Here is a 27,415-nt window from a genome sequence, read left to right as displayed (position 1 = left end):
TGCATATATGAGTAACACTAACAGGATTCAGTGGAATTAAATGAGAGAGAGAGAAAGAAAGAAAGAAAGAAAGAAGGAAGGAAGGAAGGAAGGAAGGAAGGAAGGAAAGGAAAGAAAGAAGGAAAAAGAAAAAGAAAGAAAGAAAGAAAGAAAGAAAGAAAGAAAGAAAGAAAGAAAGAAAGAAAGAAAAAAGAAAGCTGAAAAGAAGAAATGAATTAGAGAGGGAGACAATCTGGAGATCCTGGAGATGGCTGAATAAAGAGTGAATTGTGGCTATGACATAAGTTATTTGTTACTAAGTCAAATTAAACATGTCTGATGTTGTATTTCTTTTAATAAAAATGAGAAAACTGAGACGTTTATAGTTACTTCTAAGATTTCTCCATTGGATTTTTTGAATGGTGAATGCAACCATAGTTTTATGTTCACAATTATGTGAAATCCATACTGATCTGTAGTTAATTTCAAAAACATTGCCCTTTATCTTCGAGGTTTCTGAATCTAACATTCTATCTGCTTGATTTTTCTTGCATAAAGATGGATTTATTAAGCCTATATTCTTGAGGAATTTCTAAATATAACTGAAGCTTACCTACTGAGGTTGCTATTTAAATATTTATTATGCTTTATTGAATATAGGAAAACATGCTAAATATAGAAAGCCATGTTAAAAGACAAATAACAAACACCTATATAAAAATCTTTCACCAAAATATTTTTTTTCATTTTACAAAAATCACTTATCACATTTTAACCAGTCTCAGTTAATATTAAATATAAAGATGATAAATATTAAGACATTTATCATCATATGTAGTAATGTAAAATTAGTGCTAATATGCATGTGCACACAGATATCTAGGGCTGAGCATATACCCAAACAATACTGAACATACCACTAGAATACTTCCTCAACTGTGTTCATAGCAGCTTTATTCATAATACCCAGAAATTGGAAACAACCTAGATGTCCCTCAACTTAAGAATAGATAAAGAAAATATGGTACATTTACAAAATGAAAGCTACTCAGGTATTGAAAACAAAGACCATGTAATTTTCCGGCAAATGGATGAAACTAGGAAAGATCATCCTAAATGAGGTAACCCAGACCCAGAAAGACACATATGGTATGTATTCCCTTGTAAATACATATTAGCCATAAAGTACAGAATAACTGTTCTACAATTCACAGACCCTAAGAAGCCAAGGAGATCCCAGGGAAAGATGTTTGGATCTCACTCAGGAAAGGAAATAAAATAGACATCTGAAGTAGGTAGACTGAGGGACGTGGGAGGGAGAGGGAGTGGAGATGGCAATGAGGGTTGGGATCAGGTGTGATGAGAACAAGGGAGACAGGTGGGGGAAGAACTAGAGGAAAAAAAAAAGAAAACCTTCGATGGGGGAGAGCATCTCTGGTACAGGAGAGGTCCCTGGGAATTTATGGGGGTGACCTAGCCTAGACCTTTAGCAGCTGGTGCTATGGAGACTGAAGTCAACACCTCCTGTAGACAGGTAGGACTTTCTGTGAAGGATTATACCAACCCACCCATAAATCCTTCAACCCAAAATTTGTCTTGACTACAAGAAGTGTAGGGGTAGAGATAGAACAGAGATTGAGGGAATGGCAAACCAATGACGAGCCCAATTTGAGACCCACCCCAAGGGAGAGAGCCACTCCCTGTCACTATAAATCATATTCTGCTGTGCTTTCAGACACGAGCCTAGCATAACTGCCTTCTGAGAGGCTTCATCCAGCAGCTGATGAAAATAGATGCAGGGATCCACAGTTGAACAATACTCCAAGCTCAGAGTTCTGTGAAAGAGTGAGAGGAAGAATAAAAGGAGCAATAGGGATCAAGGACACCACAGGAAGTCCTACAGAGCTAATTAATCTGGGCTGGTGGTGGCTCACAGAGACTGAACCACCAACCAAAGACCATGCGTGGAGTGAACCTAGACCACCTACACATATGTAGTAGGCATGCAGATTTGTGTCATGGTTAACATGTGGGTCTCCCAACAATGGGAGTAGGGGCTGACTCTGACTCTGTTGCCTGCCTCTGGATCCTTTTCCCCTGGATGGGATGTCTTGTCAGGCCCCAGTGGGAGGTAATATATTAAATCCTGCTGAAACTTGGGGTACCCTTAGGTTGATATCTCTGGGGGCCTGCTCTTCTTTAAGAAGGATGGGGAGGTGATGAAAGAAGGGAGGTAGGAGGGTGGGGCTATGAGAAGAGAGGGAGGGGACTGGGATCAGGGAGTAAAGAGACTAAATAAACAAATAATTAATAAATGAAAAATACATGTCATACACCATGTGCAGTGATATATAATTAGTGTTAATATGCATGTGCATATAGATACCCAGGGCAAAGATAAATGATGTTTTTTAATTTAAAGATATTTGTGTAATGTGCATATAGATACCCAGGGCAAAGATAAATGATGTTTTTTAATTTAAAGATATTTGTGTAATGTACATCAATGTTTTGATACAATATGTTGAAAATTATAATATTAAATATTAACAACAATTTAAGTCATCAATAAAGTTAAAAATGTTGACTTGTGAAAATAAATGTGATGCTTTTTTATGGATATAATGCTTTGTATTATTTAAAAATACATTCCTATTTTAGTTAAGTTTGAATAATACAAGAGGGAAAAAGCAAAAAACTATTATATAAAACTCTATAAGTTTAAATTTTGACCTTATTTTAGTAACATAATTAATATTTTACGTTCATTTATATTTCAATGAATATTTTTCTAGGTCAGAAAGAACTAAATGATTTCTCTCTGTAACAGCCTAAGATCTAGTGTTTTAATCCACCTGTCTGAATTCTTCATTAATTCTATTTGACTAAGTAATCATTAACTGCACTTTAAAGTTGTGAGCTGTGCTCAAGAGAAAGGTCATCTTCTTAAAGGGATTGTATAAACAGCCCCATGAAATTCTAAATCTTACAACATAATTTGAAAAACCATGAAAAAAGGTTATACCATAAAAAGCTACTTACATATATTATGAAGTAAAATAAAATCTGTCCCAGGTAACACAAAGTCATATAGCATACATTAAAAACATTTTATAGTTTTAAATATGTAATTAAATCTAAAAGTCACACCATAGCATGCTCTAATATTGTCAAACTTGATTTAAATGAATAACTTATGTATTGCTTTGCCTCCAAGAGGGAAAAAATGGCATAATTCCACACACAGAAGCTAAGGCATAAATCCACTACAGTTGAAATTTAATTATACAAAAATGTTTGACTTACTGAAGCTTCTAACAATAAGTAGTGACATGCATGTGAATAATACAATGGTGTCTATCTTAGAATTGCTTAAGTGAATGAAGCGATGACTGCTAAATGCTTTTACATTAAAATGTAGAGAATAAGTTTATTTAGTTTTTCAGGACATAATGAAGACAAGATAGAAATTAGTGTAAGTGCACTATACAAAATCATATAACCAATAGATAAAATATAGTTTAACGGTATCAGGATTAATCAATAGATGTGCAGAGATGTGCAACACACACACACACAGATAAGTCATTCTGATATGTAGTTCCTTTTTCCATTCATCTCTTTCGTTCAGGATTTCAATTCGTTTGCTAATTTGTTTTATCATACAATATGTTCGCTTTAAAACGTTGCATGTTACACTCAAAATTAACTACAAAAGAAGAACATTCTTAGTTAACAAAGAAAATTTCACTGTATTCATAGACATTTCATAGTTAGGAAAAAAATTACCCTCATGTGTTGTGAAACTCTTGTTTTCCAGGTACAATAGAGCTGTTGTTGTCTTCAAATCATAACACCTATTTTTTGGTCACATGATACCCTCAATATTGGGCACATTAGCATTCCCTCCAAGGTGATAGCAGTCAGGAAGCAAGGTCTAGGCAATTGAGGAACAGATCAAGAGTCCCCATTTCCCCTCGATATATTAAGTGGTTAATGTTTGCTAAATTTAGGGATATACTTTCTTCCATAATTTAACTGCACACAAATTGCTTATGGTTTTGAAAATAATTATCACATTCTCCAGCAGTAACATGAATTAATCTCACTGGTCACTTAGCTAGACCTGAGTGATATCTAGTTTGTGGCCTGTTGTTTGGGACAGGGAAGGAGATGAGGGAGGGAGGGTGGGATTGGGAGGAGACAAGGGAGAGGGCCACAGTCAGGATACAAATTTAATAAATTAGAATAAACGATAATAATAAAAAAGTAAAACATGCTATCCATTACAGTTATCTACTAGCTTTATCTTACTCTATTCTTTAGTGATTTTCATTACAAATAATTAATCTCGCATAATAATTTAATTAACATTTCTTTTTTACAATTTTTAATATAGTTGAGAAATTTACTCCAAAGACACATATTTATACCTTTTTCAGTTATGTAAAAAATTAGTTACTTTCAGGCCTTAAATATATTTTGAGGATATGTTCATATAAATATAAGATTTAAATCAAGTTTTATTGGGATCTTATTTTTTTATTTTAAATTAAATTTCTTTCTTTGCAATGGTTTTACTTATTTATTTCACTTTATTCATTTTGTATCCCCCCTAAGCCCCTCCCACCTCCCCTCCTGATCCCACCCTTCCTCCCCTTTCTGTATGCATGCCCCTCCCCAAGTCCACTGATAGGGAGGTTCTCCTCTCCTTCTTTCTGATCTTAGTCTATCAATTCTCATCAAAAGTGGCTGCATTGTCATCTTCTGTGGCCTGGTGAGGCTGCTCCCCCCTCAGGGGGAGGTGATCAAAGAGCAGGCCAATCAGATTATGTCAGAGCAGTCCCTCTTCCCATTACTATGTAACCCACTTGGACACTGAACTGCCATGGGCTACATCTGTGCAGGGGTTCTAGGTTATCTCCATGAATAGTCCTTGGTTGGAGTATGAGTCTCTGGAAAGTTCCCTGTGTTCAAATTTTCTTGTTCTGTTGCTCTCCTTGTGGAGACCCTGTCCTCTCCAGCTCTTACTATTTCCCACTTCTTACATAAAGTTCCATTCACTCTGCCGGACAGTTGACCATCAGGCTCAGCATCTGCTTTTATAGTCTGGAGGGCAGAGGCTTTCAGAGGCCCTATGTGGCAGGTTCCTAGTATGTTTCCTGTTTTCTTCTTCTGGCTTTCAGAGGCCCTCTGTAGCAGGTTCCTAGGTTGTTTCCTGTTCTTCTTCTTCTTCTTCTTCTTCTTCTTCTTCTTCTTCTTCTTCTTCTTCTTCTTCTTCTTCTTCTTCTTCTTCTTCTTCTGTCCATCCTCTTTGCCTTTCAGGATGAAGATTGAGCATTTTAGTTAGGGTCTTCTCTCTTGCTTAGATTCTTTAGATGCACAGATTTTAGTGGGTTTATCCTGTGTTGTATGTCTATATGAGTGAGTATATACCGTGTGTGTCTTTTTGTTTCTGGAACAACTCACTCAGGATGATCCTTTCCAGATCCCACCATTTACCTGCAAATTTCATGATTTCCTTATTTTTCATTGCTGAGTAATACTCCATTGTATAGATGTACCACAATTTCTACATCCATTCTTCAGTTGAGGGGCATCTGGGTTGTTTCCAGCTTCTGGCTATTACAAATAAAGCTGCTACAAACATGGTTGAGCAAATTTCCTTTTTGTGTACTTGTGCCTCTTTTGGGTATATGCCTAGGAGTGGTATGGCTGGATCTTGAGGAAGTGCTATTCCTAGTTGTCCGAGAAAGCGCCAGATTGATTTCCAGAGTGGTTGTACAAGTTTACATTCCCACCAGCAGTGGAGAAGGGTTCCCCTTTCTCCACAACCTCTCCAACATGTGTTGTCACTTGAGTTTTTTACCTTGGCCATTCTGATGGGTGTAAGGTAAAATCTCAGGGTTGTTTTGATTTGCATTTCCCTAATGGCTAGTGAGGTTGAGCATTTCTTTAAGTGCTTCTCTGCCATTCGATATTCCTCTACAGAGAATTCTCTGTTTAGCTCTGTTCCCCATTTTTTAATTGGATTACTTGGTTTGCTGCTTTTCATCTTCTTTATTTTTTCATATATACCCTGATCTACTTTTCTTGAGTTCTGAGGTTCTGGTTTCAGATCCTAACCTAAAGAGGTGTTTTTGTTTGTTTGTTTTGTGTGTGTGTGTGTGTGAACACTACGTGTGTATTAGTGCCAGGGTAGATACCAGTGGAGGTCAGAAGAGGATGTCATATCTTATGGAAGTAGAATTGAGGCAATTGTGAGCCACCTGATATGTGGACTGGGGACCAAACTCTGTCCTTTGCAAGAATAGCAAATAAACTGAAATGCTAAATCATTCAAACTCTCTTGTATACATCGTTTCATGGAATACACATATTTGTCTTTGAGCTTGGGTAAAATGACTTAATTTTATACTATGAAAGTCCATCCATGTCCCTGCAGTTTTATTGTTTTCATTTTTATTTTCAGAGGAATGATATTGTATTACATACATGTAACATATTTTCATTATTTATTCATCTATTGGTGGATACCTAGGTGACTTCCATTTCTTTCCTATTTTCATTAAATAGCATTCTGGAGGTAATGTGGAAAAGAAGAACCTTTGCTTCACTGATGTTGGCAGTAAAAATCAGTTCAGCTGCTATAAAAAATCATGCACAGAAGAGAGTGTGGATCTTCTGAAGCTTAAGTTGCAGACAATTCTTAGCTACTGAATATCAGTTCTGTTAAGCAAAGATAATCCTCTGTAAGAACAGGCACTCTTAAGCTCTTATGTTAAAGCAGTAAGGAACAGGTGTGTATCTAGTGTATATTTCTGGGAATACATCAGGGAAGCGTATGATTGAAACACATTTCTCTCTCCTTCCTCTCCCCTCTTCCTCCATACACACATCCATTCTGCCAGTTTTTGTTTTGTTTTGTTTGTCTGTTTTCAGAAAAGGGCAGGCCTCCCATGGATATCAATCAGCCATGGCATATCAAGTTGCAATAAGACTAGACACTTCATGTCCTCTACTATTAATACTAGAAGAGGCAACTCAGTTGAAGGAAAGGGTGCCAAAGGCGGGCAACAGAGTCAGGGAAAGTTCCCGCTCCCACTGTTAGGCTTCCCACATGAAGACCAAGCTGCACAACTGTAAGATTTGTGGGAAGGGTCTTGGTGGGACCCAAGCACCTTTCCTGGTTGGTGGATCAATTTCTGTTAACCCCTACAAGCCCAGGTTAGTTGATTCGGTGGGTTTTCCTATGGTGTTCTTGACACCTTTGGCTCCTAAAATCCTTCCTGCCCCACTTCTGTATAGTTCTTCAAAGCTGTGGATAATGTTTAGCTATGGGTCTCTGCATCTGTTTCCATAATTTGTTGGTTGAAGCCTTTCTAATATTATTGGGCTAGGCACGGATCTATGAGTATAGCCAAGTATCATTAGGAATCATATCATTGACTTTGCTTCTATTTCTGCTTTGTTCTAACCCAAGTCTCTGGGCTATAAAGCCTCTGGTTTCTAATGGAATGGGTTACAAGCAAGACCAATCATTGGGTCAATTTCTGTGCCACTTTACCCTTGGGAAATCTTGAAGGCAGGAAATATTTTAGGTTGTGGCTAGGTTGGGATTCCACTCTCTCCACTAGAAGTATTGCCAGGTTACAGGAGATGGCAGGTTAGGGCTCTGTATCTTCCATTGCTAGAAGCCTTAGCTAGAGTCACAGTCATATGTTCTGAGAGTTTCTATTACTCTTTACTTTTAGCTTATCCCAGAGAGGCCCCCCCCTTCATTCTAGTTGTCTCTCTCAATCCTATATCTTCTTCATTGGTCCTCCCTTAACCTGATCTCACCTGTTTCCATCCCCAACCCTCAGTTTCTGTGAATAGCAGACAAAAAGTCCTGTGTTCTCCAGATAAGAACTGGAGAAGCCAGGAAAGTTAAACGCACAGTTTATCTCTTCAGTGGAATCAAGTGTTTAGCTGCGCTTCCTAGAATGCCAAGAATGATGTAGTTTTACAAGCTGGTGATCTTTTGCTGTCCGGTTAGACAAATTCTGCCTGTATTTCCCACAATTTATGGTTTAACATATCCAGACCCTTTCCCTTAAATCTTGATCATTGCTTTTACGCCATAAAATACGTTCTTTTGAGTGATATCACTTGTGCTTTAAAACAGCCTAAGGGACTTCTATTTTTATCATAGGGCCAGGACAATCCTGACACCCACAGGCATTATGTTTACTTCAGTTCCTCGATAATAAATCTGGGGTACTATCTCTGAGTCATTAGTACCCATTCTTGTCTAAAAATCCAGATGCACTTTGTAAAGAATCTCAACAGAAGCATATCTTAAATTGTTATACACTTGGGAGTGAGTTAATTGTTATCTAAATACACTTACCCACAAATCTGTGCTGTGCTTAAATATGACTAAAGAAAAATGATCTGAGCGAGACTCTAGAAATCTTGGTCCAGCACTGGCTATAATAAATTTGGGGTAAGCCAAGTTTCATTCTTACCTCAACCTGGTCATTTTTCCTTGCTTGCTGTAAAGCTTGCAAGGGAATCACCACACCCTTCAGATCCTTCTAGCTATTCTACTCCCGGGAATATACACAAAGGATACCCCACCATACCACAAGGACATTTCCTCAACTATGTTCATAGCAACATTCTTCATAATAGCCAGAAACAGGAAACAAACAATATGTTCCTCAATCAAAGAATAGATAAAGAAAACATTGTACATTTACATCATGGAGTATTACTCAGATGTTAAAAGCAATGATATCATGACACTTGCAAATTGATACAACTGAAAATGATCACCCTCAAAGCAGCAACTCAGTCCCAGAAGGATAAACACTGGATGTACTCAACTATAAGTGGATATTAGCTGTAAGTTAAAGGATAGTCATGTTCCAACGCACAGACCAAGAGAAGCTAAGTAACAAGGAGGGCTGAAGGGGACTAATGAATCTTCCCCGCCAAACAGGGAATATAATAGACATGACAGCAGCTTATAGACAGCAGCTCTAGGTCCTTATGTTGAGCTTATGCCCTTTTAGGTTAGTGCGTTGCAGGCTGTAAGATGAAATAAACTCCCCAAGTTCCTTTTGGCCATGACATTTTATCACTGCAATAGAAACCTTAAGACACATTCATTGTCATGGCCCAGAAGTCTGCATAGCAAACAGTGCACTTACCCTGACTGCATTAGCTATTCTATCCAAATAATACTCGCACTGGTAGAGTATCACATTCCAACTCAGATTTCTTAAAATCAATTTTCAAGTACTTTATTTCATCTTTAAAGAAGCATGTGTTTTTAAACTGTTGCTTATTGTTTAATTTTACCTTGTTTGAAACTCCAGGCACAAACGACATTCTTGTATCAACATCATGGTGGGTAGGGTAATACGCTCATAACACCACATCCATAACTTGCTATCGTTTTCAAGGAAGTCAGTTGGAGGAGGACAAGCATACATCTCAAGAGTTCATCACATGTGATCTAAATAAGTTATGTGTTCAGCTGGGCCCATCAGTCTTCAATTTCTTTCTTTCTTTCTTTTTTTTTTTTTTTGAGAGATGGCTCAATATTTATTTATTTATTATTTTTATTAATTACAGTTTATTCACTTTGTAACCCAGCTGTAGCCCCCTCTGCCATCCCCTCCCAATCTCACCCTCCCTCCCTCCCTCTTCTTCTCCCCCAGTCCAATGATAGGGAAGGTCCTCCTCCCGTTTCCTCTGACCCAAATCTTGTTCTTGTTACTTTAAAAAAGTTGGTTTGAACAGTTTTTGCCAGTGGAGACTGACTGATAGGTTTTGGAGGGTCTGAAATGCATCATTTAACAAGTTCTGATTGATGCAAGTACTCAGGAGTTCTCCATGTCTTATAGCTTGACACCACATAGTCTTTCCTTCATATTAAAATTCTTGTGCATATCCCTCTAATTGGTGTTATTTCTCAAAGGATAATGGGTAATTGCATTGTCTGCTCTGGGGAAATTTTAACATGAATAAGATTGTTCATTTGACAGATGCCTTAGCACAAAAGAGGAAACCCTCAGGAGAAGATTGTCTACCCGGTGTGTCTAAAGTAGATTATGATATTTAATGAATAAACTCACTGGATTCTTTTCATTCTCCTGGGGTTAATAAGCACTGTGTTTTTAATTATATGGCTCAAGAGAGTATGTGAGTTATTGCCTAAACTGTCCATAGTAACTTTTCTGTGACTAGAAAATAGTGTGTATGTGTAGTTTAATTCATTTCGATGTCTCATACTCTTTGAAGAGAGAAATAATTTTTACTATGATTTTTGTGTCTGTCTGCATCTAATTCCTCTTTGCTCGCTCTTTTTTTTTTCTATTTTGCTCGGGAAATTAGATTTTTTAGAAATAACCTTATGTTGTGAAAACATTTGGGGCCTATTGAACAAAACACTAAGTAAATAAAATTAAATGTGATTATACATATCTTTTGCTATTGCAAAATATTTAAATAATAGAGATTGATATTAACATATATGAATAATACCTGTCTTTTATGTGAAAATAACACTGGGTTCATAGGACATTTGACATAAAATGAAGTTATGATTTTTTAAAAATCTTGTATGAGTATGGGAAATTTTATATAAGCATTAGTAAAGAATTTATTTTACTTAAAATATTTCAGAAGAGTTATCTGATGCTTGAAAAATGCCAAATAATGTAATTTAACTTTATAAAACTATTTTTCCATCAAATTGCTGTTGATTAGAAAATATGATGTAAAAGTTACTACATTTTTAATAAAGGATAATCTGCTTAGGGTATTATTATTAAGTACCTGTAGTGATTCGAGTGATGTCTGAGTCAGGCATGGTGGATCATGCGTTTCATCTCAGCACTCTCAGTGGCAAAGGCAGGTAGCTCTCTGTGAGTTTGAGGCCAGCCTGGACTACAAAGAAATCCAGGATAGCCTGGGTTACACGGAGAAACCTTGTCTCAAAACAAAACAAAACAACACCAAAAAACAAGAAACAAAATTGAGTAATGTCTGAAATGTATCACTGAGATGCTACAGATCACAATACCAAAGATGATGTGATAAATTATGATTGTAATTACCAATGATAAATTACAATGATATTGAATATAGTCAATCAAGTTATCTTTAATAATGGTATGAACAACTTTTTTTTGAGAACATACACTTATATCCTTTAAACAGACTTTTAAAACAAACTATTGCTATAAGAAACTTTGATATAAAATTTAACTAGAGGATATAATTTAAGGTTTATACTGCATTTTATAAAGCATATCATGATAATGACACATTAACTCTGTTAGAAGAAAAGGTGAGAAGACCCTTGAACTCACTGGCACAGGACACAACTTTCAGAAGAGAATACTGACATTACAGGCTCTAATATCAACAAACAATAAATGGGGCCTCATGAAACTGAAAAGCTTTTGCAAAGCAAATTTACACAGGAGACAACTTCCTGAATAGAACACCAACAGCTCAGACTCTTAAGATCAACAACCAATAAATGTGACCTCATGAAAGTGAAAAGCTTCTGTAAGCAGAGAACACTGTCATCAGAACAAAACTACAGCCTACAGATTGGGAAAGGATCTTCACCAACCCTATATCTGACAGAGGGCTAATATTCACAATATATAAAGAACTGAACAGCTCCACAAGGAGGGCAACAAAACCAAAAAATCTGGGCACAGGAGTCTTTTGTGAGACTGATACTCTAACCAAGGACAATGCATAGAGATAACTTAGTACCACTGCACAGATGTAGCCCAGGGCAGCTCAGTGTCCAAATGGATTCCATAGTAAGGGAAATAGGGACTGACTCTGAAAGGAACTTAGTGGCTGGCTCTTTGATCACCTCCCCCTGAGGAGGGAGCAGCCTTAAAAACACCAGAGGAAGACAATGCTGCCAGTACTGATGAGACCTGATAGGCTAGGGTCAGATGGAAGAAGAGGAGGACCTGCCCTATCAGTAGACTTGGGAAGGGGAATGGGAGGAAATGAGGGAGGGATGGTGAGATAGAGAGGGGATGAGGGAGGGGGCTACAGCTGGAATAAAAAGTGAATAAACTGTAATTATTAAAAAAATTAAAACTTTAAACAAAAAGAACTGAAGAAGATAAACACCAACAAACCAAGTAATCTAATTAAAAAATGGGTTATAAAGCTAAACAGAAAATTCTCAACAGAGGAGTATTAAATGACAGATAAACACTTAAAAATAGTTCAACATCCTAAGACATTTGGGAAATGCAAATGAAAAAGACCCTGAGATTTCACCGCACACCCATTAGAATGGCTAAGATCAAAAACTCAAGTGACAACACATGCTAGAGAGGTTGTGGAGAAAGGATAACCCTCCTCCATTGCTAGTGGAAATATAACCATGTACAACCACTTTGGGAATCAATATGGCACTTTCTCAGACAATTAGGAATAGTGTTACCTCAAGGTCCAGCTATATTCCTCCTGGGAATACACCCCCAAATGCTCCACTATTCAATAAGGACATTTGCTCAAATATATTCATAGCAGCTTTATTTGTAAAAGCCAGAATCTGGAAACAACTTAGATGTCCCTCAACAGAGGAATGGATACAGAAAGCATGGTACATTTACACAGTGGAACACTTCTCAGAAATTAAAAACAAGGAAATCATGAAATATGCAGTCAAATGGTGGGGACTAGAAGCAGAAAGACATATATGATATATACTCACTTATAAGTGAATATTAGCCATATAGTATAGGATATACTTATTAAAATCTATAGTCCTAAAGAAGCTAAACAAATAGGAGCACACTAGGGAAGATGTGAATTACTCATCCAGAAGGGCAAACAAGATTGACATGGGAAGTAGGAGAAGACAAGGAACAGGAGAGGAGCCTTCCATAGAGGACATCTGAAAGACTTTACACACCAGAATATCGAAGGAGATTGTGAGATCCATAGCCAAACTTTGGGCAGAGTGCTGGAATCCTTATGGATGAAGAGGGAGATAGAAGTACATGGAAGGGACAGAACTCCAGAACTCCACAAGGAGAATGACAGAGCCAAAATACCTGGGCCCAGGGGAGCCTGCAGAGATTGATACTCCAACCAAAAACCATGAATGGAGAGGACCTAGAACCCCTGTTCAAAGAAAGCCCATTGGCTGCTCAGTTTCCAAATGGGTTTCCTAGTAAGGGGTACAGGGACTGTCTCTGACATGAAATCAGTGGCTGACTCTTTAACCACCTTCCCCTAGGGGTACATCCTTGCCAGGCCACAGAGAAATTTGATGCAACCAGTCTTGTTGAGACCTGATAAGCTAGGATCAGAAGAAGGGGAGAAGGTCCACCACTATCAATGGACTGGGGAAAGAGCATAGGGGGAGAAGAGAGAGGGTGGGTGGCACTGGGAGGAGATGAGGGAAAGGGCTGCAGTGGGGATAAAAACTGAATAAATTATAATAACTCAATGTATAAATGAATTTAAATTTTTTATATTACAGTTTGTTTTATTTGTTTCCCAGCTGTAGCCCACTCCCTCATTCCCTCCCAATCCCACCATCCTTAGCTCATCTCCTCCCTGTCCCTGTCTAAGTCCACTGATAGGGGAGGTTCTCCTCCTCCCCATCCATCTGACCTTAGCTTATCAGGTCTCATGAGGACTGGCTGCAATGCCCTCCTCTTTGGCCTAGCAAGGCTGTTCCTCCCTCATGGGTGGGGAGGTCAAAGAGCCAGCCACTGAGTTCATGTCAGAGACAGTCCCTGTTCCCATTACTAGGGAACCCACTTGGATACTGAAATTAAATTCAAAAATAAAAAGGATTGAATATATTTCTAATATATAAATATATTGCATATATTATAAATGTATTAAATATATTTACAAATATAAAATATAATATATTATAAATATATTTTATAAATACTTAAATATGCCATAATATAATATACTTATTATACTATATATAGTATAAATATATATTTACAATATATGTATTAATTAATTTACAATATATATTTATAATATATTTATACAATATATTTAGAATATATATTTATAATGATAAATATATCTTACACTTAAAAGCATTGACTTAATCATACTTGTCAGTTGTTATGTCTTCATTGTTGACAAATATACACATGTAAAGTGAATGCATATTAATTAATTTATTTATAAATTATAGAACATAAATCACAACTTCTTTAAATGTCTAAAAATGTTAAATAAACGTATATATTTATGTATCATTTGAGTGGAGAAGTATGTTCGTGTACCTCAGCATACACGTAGCAGCTAGAGCCAATTTTCTGGAACTGTTTTTATTTTTTTTTCTTATATCTTTGTCTGGAATGGAATTCAGGTTGCCTATCTTGTGCAGCATGGTTTTCTGTATGCTAAGTCACCTTGAAGGCTCAAAAAAGTGAAGAACTTTAAGGCATATTGACAAAAGCTGAAATTATTCTGTAGTATTTATTTGAATAATAAAATAAATTATTTTCTTAATAAGGTTGTATAAATATGGAAACACACTAGTATAAATAATGTGTATGAATATAAGTATATAAATAGTATATATATATATATATATATATATATATATATATATATATATATAGTCATGAAGTCTCATCAGCACAACTGACTTGACAGGAACTGAACAACAAACACCAATGAGCATGCTAACACAAAGAGGAGAGCTCACAGGGTTGCAACCCTACCCAAACAATGATGGCTAACACGGGGATGTTAAGAGCTAGAAAAATTATCTTTCCCAGAAAAGAGCCCAATCTTGGTTATCCAACACCAAGGAGTCCTCCAAAAATATACATGCAGATAGCATTTTAGGGATGAGCAGTTTTCATTGATGTTTTAATTGAAAATGAGGCCATGATTTTGAGATAGAGAATGTAGGCCTATGACAGGGATTGGTGGAAGGAAAGAGAAGAAGATAGTGGTGTAATTATATAACATCATTTCAAATAAATTTTCATTAAAATAAAAGTATATCATTAAAATAAAATTTTAAAAAATATACAATATACAAATTTGCAATATGTTTTACTGATGAAAAATAGCCACATTTGGATCTATGAAAACTGAAATCTGCATTTTAGAGCATGTTGAAGTAAGAACAAAGAACACTGCTCCAATCATTTCAAACACAAAGCAAATTTATTATTTATTTTTTTTTATTTTTTAATATTAGTTACAGTTTATTAACTTTGTATCTCACTTGTATCCTGCTCCTTCATTCCCTCCCAATCTCTCCCTACCTCCCTTATATTTCCCTGCCCCTTTCCAAGTCCACTGCTAGGGGAGGACCTCCTCCTCTTTCATCTGACCCTAGCTTATCAGGTATCTTCAAGCCTGGTTGCAAAGTTCTCCTCTGTGGTCTAGCAGGACTGCTTCTCCCTTAGAGGTGGGAGGAGGTCAAAGAGCCTGTCATTGAGTTCCTGTCAGAAATAGTCCCTGTTCCCCTTATTAGAGTACCCACTAGGATATTGAGCTACCATGGCCTACATCCAAGCAAGGGTTCTAGGTTATATCCATACATGGTCCTTGGTTGGAGATAAAGTATCATAAAGATCCCTGTGGCCAGATATATTTGGTCCTTGTGGAGCTCCTATTCTCTCTAGGTCATACTAACTACCCCTTCTTTCTTATGATTCTCTGCACTCTGCCGGAGGTTTGGTTATGAGTCTCAGCATTTGCTTAGATACACTGCTAGGAAGAGTCTTTTAGAGGTCCTCAGTGGTGGGCTACTGTCATGTTACTTGTTTTCTCCTACATCCAATGTCTATCCCATTTGTCTATCCAATGTCTTTCTAAGTGAGGGTTGATCATGTTACTCAGCAGAGAAACACTTAAAGAGATGTTCAATGTCCTTAGCCATCAGAGAGATGCAAATCAAACTGAACCTGAGTTTTCACCTTACACCCATCATAATGGCTAGGATCGAAAACTCAAGTGACAACACATGCTGGAGAGGCTGTGGAGAAAGAGGAACCCTCCTCCATTGCTGGTGAGAATGTTAGCATGTATAACCGCTTTGGAAATCAATCTGGCTCTTTCTCAAACGATTAGAAATAGGACTTCCTCAAGATCCAGCTATACCACTCCTAGGCATATACCCGAAAGATGCTCAAGTACACATCAAGGACACTTGCTCAGCCATATTCCTATCAGCTTTATTTGTAATAGCCAGAACCTGGAAATAACCCAGATGTCCATCAATGGAGAAATGGATACAGAAATTGTGGTATTTTTACACAATGGAATACTACTCAACAATTAAAAACAAGGAAATCCTGAAATTTGCAGGCAAATGGTGGGATCTAGAAAAAATAATTGTTAGTGAGGTATCCCAGAAAGAGAAAGACGCACATAGTATATACTCACTTATATAGATCTATAAGATAGGATAAACATACTAAAATCTATACACGTAAAGAAGATAAAAAACAAAGCAAATTTAAAATACTCTCTTTATGTTTAATTCATATTGAATCATTCAGAAGAGTTAACAGGTTACGTGTAAAGGTAAATATAAAAATACCTCCCATAAATGAACTTTTAAATATCTACAATATTAAATTTGAACAAGACATAAAAAAATAACGTACACATACACCAATACCAAGAAAACAGCCTTCCAATTGAACAGTTATTATGTAAACTGAAAGACCAAAATATGGCTTTTATCACTTTGAATGTCAGAAGTGAATGACAAAATAACTGAATAATAACATTGCTAAAATTCAAATAATGACATAAGAACCATAAAGTAATGTTTCATGTAAAATTTGAAAACAGAATTTTATTTTAAAAATAATGTTAGCTATCAAACCATTTGGTGATAAATATGGAAGGAAAACATAGCACCTTCATTAGAATTTTAATAAACTATCTATGGATTTTAATAAATTGTCTATGAGGAAGCACTGAGCTTCCAAGTAGAATAGCTTCATAAATATGTGTGATATATGTGTATGTATGTATATGTATATTTGTGTGTGTGTATATATATGTGTGTTTTATAAACATAAAATAGTATGATACCTGTGACTTTCTCAAGGGTTGATTATTATTATATTATTACTATTATTATTACTAATTACATTTTTTTTTCTGAGGCAAAATTCCTTATTTAGCTGAAGCTACAATTTACTTCCTTACTTCACTATTCAGGGCCTCCTGAGATCTGAATATAGGTGAATATATTTGATTATGAAATAAAGGAGGAGAGAGATATTTGGAGAGTTTAAGAAAAAAAATTAAATCCAAGACTTGTAGCACAAGAGGAGCTAAAAAAGCTGATATAAATAGTCATAATTGGTCAAGAATGAAAGCGATATTACCTTATGATAAAGCCCCTATCAGTGGACTTGGAAAGGAGCAGGGAGGAGATGAGGAAGGGAGGGTGGGATTGGGAGGGAATGAGGGAGTGGGATATAGCTGTGATACAGAGTTAATAAAATGTAACTAAAAATTAAAATAAATAAATAAATAAAATAAATGAATAAATAAAAGTTTTGGAGGCTAAGTCAAGAAGGAAAGGAGATGAAAGTTATCTTCAGCACATTTTGGTCTTCAGGTTGGTGTTGTAACATTCAAAGACAAGAACAACTATCGCCTTCCCCTGTTAGGAGCATGCATAGCCCATTACAGCACTGTGAAAGATAGTCAACAGAAAAGAAGTTCCCTGGTCAGTTTGAAGCTGATTTATCTATTCCCTACAATGAAATAATCTTGTTTTTTACTCATGGGCCTCCCTGACCTGTGGCTCACAGAGAAATATCCCATTCCTGGTAGTGGCATCTGGGAACAAAATTGTCAGTGAATACAGCATATATCTGGTTTAAAAAACCACATACTTATTCTTAAATGTTCTTACCTACTAATAGGTCCTGATAATTCAAACACACACATTTACTCTTTGGTTAATGCATCCCTTCTCTATATTTTCCCATATCCCCCCACGTGCATCCTCACTTAAACTTTTTATTTCCAGTGCTTTTGTTTTTTACTACTTAATTCCATTTACATCTTGGTCATAGGCTCTCCCTCTTCTCTCAGTCTCACCAGCCCCCCACAACAACCCTTCTCCTCTATTCCTCAGAATAGGGGTGCTCCCCTATTCTCCAGCTCATCTATTCACATGAGGACTGAGTTCATCTTTCTCCCCTGTAGCCTGGTAAGGAAATCCTATCAGGAAACCTAAGATACACACCGGAGTTATCTTCTTGGAATCTGTGCTTTGCAGTATGTCTGTCTATCCTGTACTATATGACTAAAATCCACTTCTAAGTGTTTATATACCATGTGTGTCTTTCTGGGTCTGTGTTACCTCACTCAGGACAATCTTTCCCAGTTGCACCCATTTGCCTGCAAATTTCATGATTTCCTTGTTTTTAATGGCCGAATTGTATTCCATTGTGTAAATGTACCACAGCATCTTTACTCTTCGTTTGAGGGTCATCTAGGTTGTTTCCAGTGTTGGGCTATTATGAATAAAGGTGCTATGAACAAAAAAAATAAAAAAATAAATTGCAGGTTCGGGCTGGCCACACTTGGTCCTCCGGGTGTCCATGCGTGTTGTCGCTCTGCTGCTCAGGTTCCACTGGATTTGGAGGTCGTCGCAGCCGCCGCCTCATTCGCGAAAATGGCAGGGTTCTGGTTTTTCCCTCAAATAAAATGATTTAACTTAAAAAAAAAATTGCAATGAACACAGTTGAGCAAACATCCTTGTTGTATGGTGGAGCATCGTACCACTCTAAACCCAAGAGTGGACTAGCTGTGTCTTGAGGTATGCTCTTCCCAGTTTTTGGAGAAAATGGCAGCTTGATTTCTAAAGTGACTGTACAAGTTTGCAATACCACCAGCAATGGAGGAGGATTCCCCTTTATCCACATCCTCTCAAGCATGTGTTGTCATGTGAGTTTTTGATCTTAGCCATTCTGACAGGTGTAAGATGGAAGCTCAGAGTTGTTCTGATTTACCTTTTCCTGATGACTAAGGACATTGAACATTTCTTTAAGTGCTTCTCCACCATTCGAAATTTCTTTTTTTTTAATTTTTTATTAATTACACTTTATTCATTTTGTATCCCCCCATAAGCCCCTCCCTCCTCTCCTCCCGATCCCACCCTCCCTCCCCTTTCTGCATGCATGCCCCTCCCCAAGTCCACTGATAGGGGAGGTTCTCCTCTCCTTTCTGGTCTTAGACTTTGTTGAGAATTCTGTTTAGTTCTGTACCCTATTTTTTAATTGGGTTATTTAGTTTGATGGTTTTTAATACCTCATTTATTATATATTTTAGTTTTTATGTATTTGAGTACTCTGTCTTCATTTCTAACTGTATGCCAGAAGAAGGCACCATATCTTATTATAGATGGTTGTAAGATAGCATGTGGCTGCTGAGAATTTTACTTCTGGAAGAGCAAGCAGTGCTCTTCACTGCTGAGTCGTCTCTCCAGTCCAGGTTTTTAATTTCTTGGTTTTTTTATATATTCTGGGTATTAGCCCTTTGTCTGGTATAATAATGGTGGAGATCTTTTCCCAATCTTTGGACTGCCATTTCATTCTATTGGTGGTGTCTTTTAACTATAGAAGCCTTTCAGTTTCATGAGATCCCATTTATTGATTGTTGATCTTAGAGCCTGTGCTGTTGATGTTCTGTTCAGGAATTCTCTTCTGTGGTGATGAGTTCAAGGCTATTACCCACGTTCTCCTCTAGAAGATTTAGTATATCTGGTTTTATTTTGAGATCTTTGATCCACTTTGAGTTTTGTTCAGGGTGATAAATATGGATCTATTTGAACTTTTCTACATGTAGACATCCAGTTATACCATCAACTTTTGTTGAAAATGCTATCTTTTTTCCATTGTATGATTGTAGTTCCCTTGTCAAAATAAAAAAAAGTTGTGCCGATGTATGTGGGTTTATTTCTGGGTGTTTGATTTGATTCTCTTGGTCAACCAGCCTATCTCTATGCTAGTACAATGCAGTTGTTTTTAATACTGCTCTGTAGTTATAACTTGAGGACAGTTATGGAGATAGCCCCATACTGGTTTTCATCCAACATCTACCATATTCACTATTTTCATGCACATGGACCTCACTAAGTATGTTTAGTTCTACATGATTAAAGATTATAAAAAAATGATACAGCCTTGAAAGCGGAGGTTTGAGAGGATATGACAAATGATAGATATATTGAATATACATTGTATACATACATGTGTTTCTGAAAGCATAAATTCAAAGATATTCTTTTTTGACCAATAAAGCATTTATAATATCTAATTTTTTCAATGAAAAAAAATGAAGTATCTTATAAAGTGCATGACATAGAAAGGAGAAAAGTAAAAGATTCAAAATATCAGGAATAGTCTCAATATCCAAAATAACTTTCTAAGATTTTTCTATATGCATCGTTCATTTTGAAATCTAACACATTACCTGAATACAGCAAGGAAGCTAGTAATCTAATCAGAAATCATGGAGTTCTCAATTGTAACTTCGCTGTCTTGTTATGATTATTAAAAATTAATGAGAGGTAAGAATAATCAAAGTAAGACATATGCATCTAAAACTTGTCCAAATGAGTCCCATAATTTTGTAGATTAGATATGCTAGTAAAATAAAGATATTTCAGAAAGCATTAATATATTGCTTGTAAGTTGAAACATGTGTAAGCTTATGGGTAGATTAAATCAAGAGATGAGATATCAATGTCAATAAAATCAATTAGGAAATAAAACAAAACAATTACAAATTGCTAAACTAATAAAGAGGGTAACAGAAATGAAAAAAAATCCAGCTTAGAAAAAAAGTAAAATGTAATTATTGCCAAGAAGGAAACTATCCTTCTCTAAATTCCTAACAGTATGAAACTTCAGATCACATTGCAAACTAAAAGCTAAACAAAACCACACCCAAACCAAAACAAACAAACCAACAAACAATACAAGAAAACTAAAACAAAGAAAAAAACTAGGTTTCCAAAAATATGAACATTAATTAAATAGAATTAAAAAAATTGTAACTAAGATGCAGCACATTTTGTGGGTCACATTCTTTTTACTTTATAATTCATTTAATCAAACCCTGGGCACATCCAAAGTTCATTTCACAACTACAATTATTCTAACATTTGTTAGAATGTTAGATTCTAACAATTGTTACAATTGTTCTAATATCAGTGGTTCCATACACAACCCTGTAAGTGCATCCCTGGTTTGTAAATACATCCTTGTTTTAGAAAGTGTAATCAACACTTACCTACATTTATAAAAATGTTTTTGTGCATTTTATTGTTGGTTTCATCAAATAAAATTTGTCATTATATTATTTTGTTTTTGAATGCTTATTACTAACATTTATTCATTTATGTAATAAAGGTTAGGAAATTTTCATTATAAATTTGTTTTGAAACCTTTTAGGTATAATATAAAGAAAGAAAGCTTTATTTTTAAATTTAATTTTATTTTTTATATTAATTACAGTATATTCACTTGGTATCCCAGCTGTAGTCACCTCCTTTATTCCGACCCACTCCTACCCTCCCTCCCTCATCTCCTCCCATGCCCCTCTCCAAATCCACTGATAGGGAAGGTCCTCCTCCTCCACCTGACCTTAGCCTATCAGGACTGTCTGCATTGTCTTCCTCTTTGGCCTGGCAAGTCTGCTTGCCCCTCAGGGGGGAGGTGATCAAAGAGCCAGCCACTGAGTTCATGTCACAAATGGTCCCTGTTCCCCTTATTAGGGAACTCACTTGGACATTGAACTTCCATGGGTTACTTCCTCCAGGATAGCAAAGCAGATGCTGAGACTCATAGCCAAACTTTGGGTAGAGTGTAGGGAATCCTATGAAAGAAGGGGAAAACAGAAAGACCTGGAGGGGACAGGAGCTCCACAAGGAGAGCAACAGAACCAAGAATAAACAAAGCTTTAAATGACATTGTTTTTTTTTTAAAGTTATTTTTATTTTATATTTTAAGGTCTTAAAAACTCTAAATCTATATATAAAAATACTTTGTTTTCAGTAGAATTGCTTAGATTTTCTATTTCCTTGGGTAGTCATTAATTTAAAAACCAATTTATGATGAATATATTTTAACTAGTATCATTAGTTCTTCTAATTCATATATGATCCAATACTGTAAAAAATGATGTAGAATTAAAGACTGATATGGGAAAAGAATTCAAAAATGGAGAAACCACTGTGCACTGTGGAAAACGTCACTATCTGTCTTGGATATTTCATTCCCTTAGGTTCGATTTAGATAACTAAACAGCAGTAGTAGCCTGCTTTCCAATCATCTCTGAGAGCATGCATCTCTGTTCCTTTTGCTCTGTGATTTGCATTGTCTTATTTTGCCTCCTAACTTATTATCAAATGGCAGGAGCTCCTTTCTCAAGTCTAATAGTACATATAATTAACATAGATGATGAGAGTGAAAGAAACAGGGCACGTCAGCTCTTTTCTCAAGTTGTGCGCTGTGGGCCGATTGTCCTTGAAGGGGCTCCTTCTAATTAATCACAATCTCTTCCTTGTTGAGCAATCACATTGGCAAGAATTGATTGGGCGTGTAAGACACTTCACGTGGCTGGTAGAAAAATCGGTTAATTAAAATAATTTTACTGCTGATAAAATCAATGCACCCCATGTGAACTCTTCAGATTGGTTTTAAAATTCCCTCTCAATTATAGTTCATGAGGAAACAAAATAAGATCTTAATGACAACAAGCAGAAGTCATAACAAAACTCACAGTACATAAAATGTGTAATTTTATTCATTTTTTTGTCATTTTGTTGTACAGTCTATATTTTAAAGCTTTACTAAGACAAATTTTTATAAGAAAAATTGTATGACTGAATTTTAATTCTGTCATTCAAAATTGGTTTGATGTTTCTCTGATTATTTATAGACAACCCAAGCCATTTGGAGTCTCATATATGAGTTAAATAATTCTTAGTTTTCTGATCCTCAGTTCATTCTAATGAGCTTTGACCACAGATTCATGAAATGATAATGATTAAATTTAATTAGATTACTTTGATTAAAATTCCACAGCACTGGTTTATCCATAAGCAATTTTCACTTTATAACCTATATGTCGTGAAAAAAATGTGTTCGCTATTTTATTGCTACCCACAGATTTGACTATATTTACTCAAAGCTGAGTTGCCCAGGAGAAATTTGAATTCATATTTTCTCCATTCCTTAACAGAAATACATCTGCTCTTACATTGTCATCATCAGAGTTCTGTTAGCTACCCATGTCTAGCTATCAAAAAATACATCTCTTGAAACAGTCAGACATGTGAAACATTCTTACAGAGAAACAAAGAGAAATCAATAATAAAAACATCAAGAACTGAAGCATCTAATTTGGTCTGCCATTTAGCAAGAAAACTATTTCTCAATGCATATATTGGAAGCATTTAGCCCATTTTTAATAGTTGTTCTAAGTCCATATGTCTATCTCAACACAGCTATGATTTCCTGATTTGGAGTGGAGCATCATCACTTTTGTTTCAAAATCTCCTCCAGTGATCATTTCTTTTTTTTTTTTTTTTTCTGGAACCAAAATATTTATTTTAATTTATGTAAAGCAGGAATGAAATGGTTTTTTTTCTTTTTTTTATGTTTTTTTTTTTTTTTCAACGCAGTTTATTCAGGAACCTTGAACAATCATCTGACCCTGGGGAAAGCCAGGCCACAGCTTAAATAGCCTCTGGGTAGCCAACCCAGGCATGCCACGTGGGCAATGCAGATAGGTCCACATACATGGAATCAAGCCAGATCCTCAGCCTTAGCCAAATGTGGAATTGTTCGAGACAGAGAGCACTCACCATCGGGAAGGTGGAAGGAGGAAACCAGCTCCATCTTTAAGGCACAGCATTCCGCAGCTCTCTACAGTTCCCCCTTTTTGTTTTAGACGCATCAGGCAAGAGTAGAGGTCTGAGCTCTGATATTAGAAATAAATTGGGACTTTGTACCGATGTTCATTTAGCCAATGTAGCTCATGCCTTAGTTGTACATAAAGGAATTAATGCTCAACTAAAAGGAAGCTTGATGGTGTTCAATCAGAGGATTGACCTCGTGCAGGAGCAAATTGATACCCCATGGCAAATCGCTCAACTTGGCTGTCAATGAAAATATGCTGGACTTTGAGTCACTAGCATATAACATTTTCCTGTGCTGCAAATCTGTCTAAACAATTGTTGAGCTATATTTTAGGTAATTGGACTGGAGAATTCGATACTACAATGGAGCAGCTGAGAGTGGCCATTGTCACAGTAAATTCTACCAGAGTGGACGCAGGACTAGCCACAGGATTATCATCATGGATTGCTGCAGCCATGAATCATCTGAAGGAATGGGAGGGCATGGGAGCGTTAGCAGGCCTTTTGGTGTTGGTCTCCTTGGTTTGCCTGTGGTATATATGCAAGATTAGAGTCTCACAACAGTGTGATGCAGCCATGATCATTCAGGCCTTTACAGCCATTGAAGCAGGACATTCTCCCCAAGCATGGTTGGATACCATAAAAAGCTAAAATGTTACACTCAGGATGCGAGGCTAAGCATTGCACTCAGGGTCAGCCGCTTTGGACCCAGAGAAAGAAGAGCATGTCTGATTGCATGCGGGTTGATATCCCAGGTCCCGCCTCTGAGAAAAAGGTATTGGACTGGTCTGATGCTCTTTGGGTGGATGACTCCAGTGATCATTTCTGTGGAAAGGTATTAAAACCAAGGATCCATAAATTTCCTAAGTAGTCCAAGGAAATAGATTACTTTTTTTTAATCAAATACTTTTTTTTTCTTAGTAGCTTCATTTTGCTGTGTTATTTGGGAAGCAACATTCATATCACCCTCTCTCAAGATTTTCCGCACTAGCTTAGGCTAAGGAGTCTTTGCTCTCTTACCAAATGTACCTCTGTGGGGGATTCAGTTAATAAACTGACGGCTATTCTGTCATTAAGGGTTGTTAACTCTAGAGAATGGCATTTTATGATCATAATAAAATAAATGATCATGTGTTTCTGTTTAAGAGGCTAATTGTAAGTTTATTTCAACACTGTTAGCTCAGAGGGTGATCTTACAAAGATAGTGGTTGTCAGTTAAACATGTCCCTATTTCAGAACAGACATGAAATCTACAAATTTTCTCACAATCTGACAATCTCTGGTTGCAAAATATTGGTGTCACAGGAAATATAGTAAAATAATTATTGTACTATATTGTTTGAAGGTGGACACAATTTGTGTAAACTAATATGTTTTTGCATTTCCTTTTTAAAAAACGTTCTTTCTTTCTTTCTTTATTTATTTCAATTTATTCCCTTAGTATCCCTACTGCAGCCCCTCCCTCATCTCCTCCCAGTGCCACCCACCTTCTCTCTTCTCCCCCTAAGCCCTTTCCCTAGTCCCCTGATAGTGGAGGTCCTCCTCCCCTTCTATCTGACCCTGATCTCTCAGGACTCATCAAGACCGGTTGCATCATCTTCCCCTGTGGCCTGGCAAGGCTGCATCCCCAAGAAGGAGGTGATCAGAGAGCCTGCCATTGAGTTAATGTCAGAGGTAGCCTTACAAGGCTTACAGACCCTTACAAGGAAACCCAATGGAAACTGAGTAGCCTATGGGCTTGCTCTGAACAGGGGGTCTAGGTCCTACCCATGCATGACCTTGGTTGGAGTACCTGTCTCTGCAAGCCCTCCTGGACTCAGGATTTTTGGCTCTTGTGTTATCCTTGTAGAGTTCCTGTCTCCTCCAGGACTTTTTATCTTCCTCTTCTTCCATAAGGATTCTGGCACTCTGCCCAAAGTTTGGCTATGAGTCTCATAATCTCCTTCGATACCCTGTAGGGTAGAATCTTTCAGAGGTCCTCTGTGAAAGGCTACTGCCTTTTTCCTGTCTTGTCTTCTACTTCTGATGTCAATCTTATTTGCCCATCTGAATGAGGATTAAGGATCTTCCCTAGGTTCCTCCTTGTTGTTTGGCTTCTTTAGGACTATAGATTTTAGTATGTTTATTCTATATTATATGTCTAATATCGTCTTATAAGTGAGTATATACCACACATGTGTCTTTTTGCATCTGGTTACCTCACTCAGGATGATCTTTTCTAGTTCCCACCATTTGCCTGCAAATTTCACAATTTCCTTGTTTTTAATTGCTGAGTAGTATTCCATTGTGTAAATGTACCATACTTTCTGTATCCATTCCTCCACTGAGGGACATATAAATTGCTTCCAGATTCTGTCTATTACACATAAAGCTGTTATGAACATAGCTGAGCAAATGTCCTTATTGAATTATGATGCATCTTTTGGGTATATGCCTAGGAGTTGTTTAGCTGGATCTTGAAGTAGCACTATTCTTAATTTTCTGAGAAAGTGCCAGATTGATTTCCAAAGTGGTTGTAAAAGGTTACCTTCCCCTCAGCAATGGAGGAGGGTTCCCCTTTCTTCACAACCTCTCCAGCATGCACCATTTCTTAAATTTTTTAACTTAGCCATTCTGATGGGTATAAGATGTAATCTCAGGGTTGTATTAATTTGCATTTCCTGAAAGACTACAGATGATGAGTGTTTCTGTAATTGTTCCTTTGCCATTTAATATTCCTCTGTTGAGAAATCTCTGTTTATCTTTGTGCACATTTTTTAATTGGATTACTTAGTTTGTTGGTGTTTAACTTTTCAGTTCTTTATATATTCTGGATAATAGTCCTCTGTCAGATGTAAGTTGCTTTAGATATTTTCCCAGTCTGTAGGATGTCTTTTTGTTCTGATGACAGTGCCCTTTGCTTTACAGAAGTTTTTCAGTTACATGAGGTCCCTTACAAAAGCCACAAAATGACATAAAATACTTTGATGTGACTCTAATCAAGCAAGTGAAAGACTTGTATGAAAAAAATTCAAGTCTCTGAAGAAAGAAATTAAAGAAGAAATCAGAAGATGGAAAGATATCCCATGCTCATGGATTGGTAAGATTTACATAATGAAAATGGCCATCTTTCCTAAAAATCATTTGTAAATTCAATGCAATTCCCTTCAGAATACCCACACAACTTTTTACAGACTTTAAAAAACAACTCTCAATTTTATGTAGAAAAACAAAAAACCCAGAATAGCAAAACAATCCTATACAATAAAAAACATTCTTCTGGAGGTATCTCAATCCTAGATCTCAAGCTGCACTATAGAGCAATAGTAATAAAAATGGCATGGTGTTGGTATAGAATCAGAATGGTAGATCAATGGAATTGTATCAAAGACTCAGAAATAAACCCACTCACCTATGGAACCTTAATTTTTGACAAAGAAACCAAACCCATACAATGGAAAAAGACAGCATCTTAAACAAATGGTGCTTGTGTAACTGGATGTCTACATGCAGAAA

Source organism: Meriones unguiculatus, chromosome 16, assembly GCF_030254825.1.
Source record: "Meriones unguiculatus strain TT.TT164.6M chromosome 16, Bangor_MerUng_6.1, whole genome shotgun sequence".
NCBI classification, from domain to species: Eukaryota; Metazoa; Chordata; class Mammalia; order Rodentia; family Muridae; genus Meriones; species Meriones unguiculatus.
The sequence above is the reverse complement of the archived record's forward strand: the minus strand, read 5'-3'. Positions refer to the sequence as shown.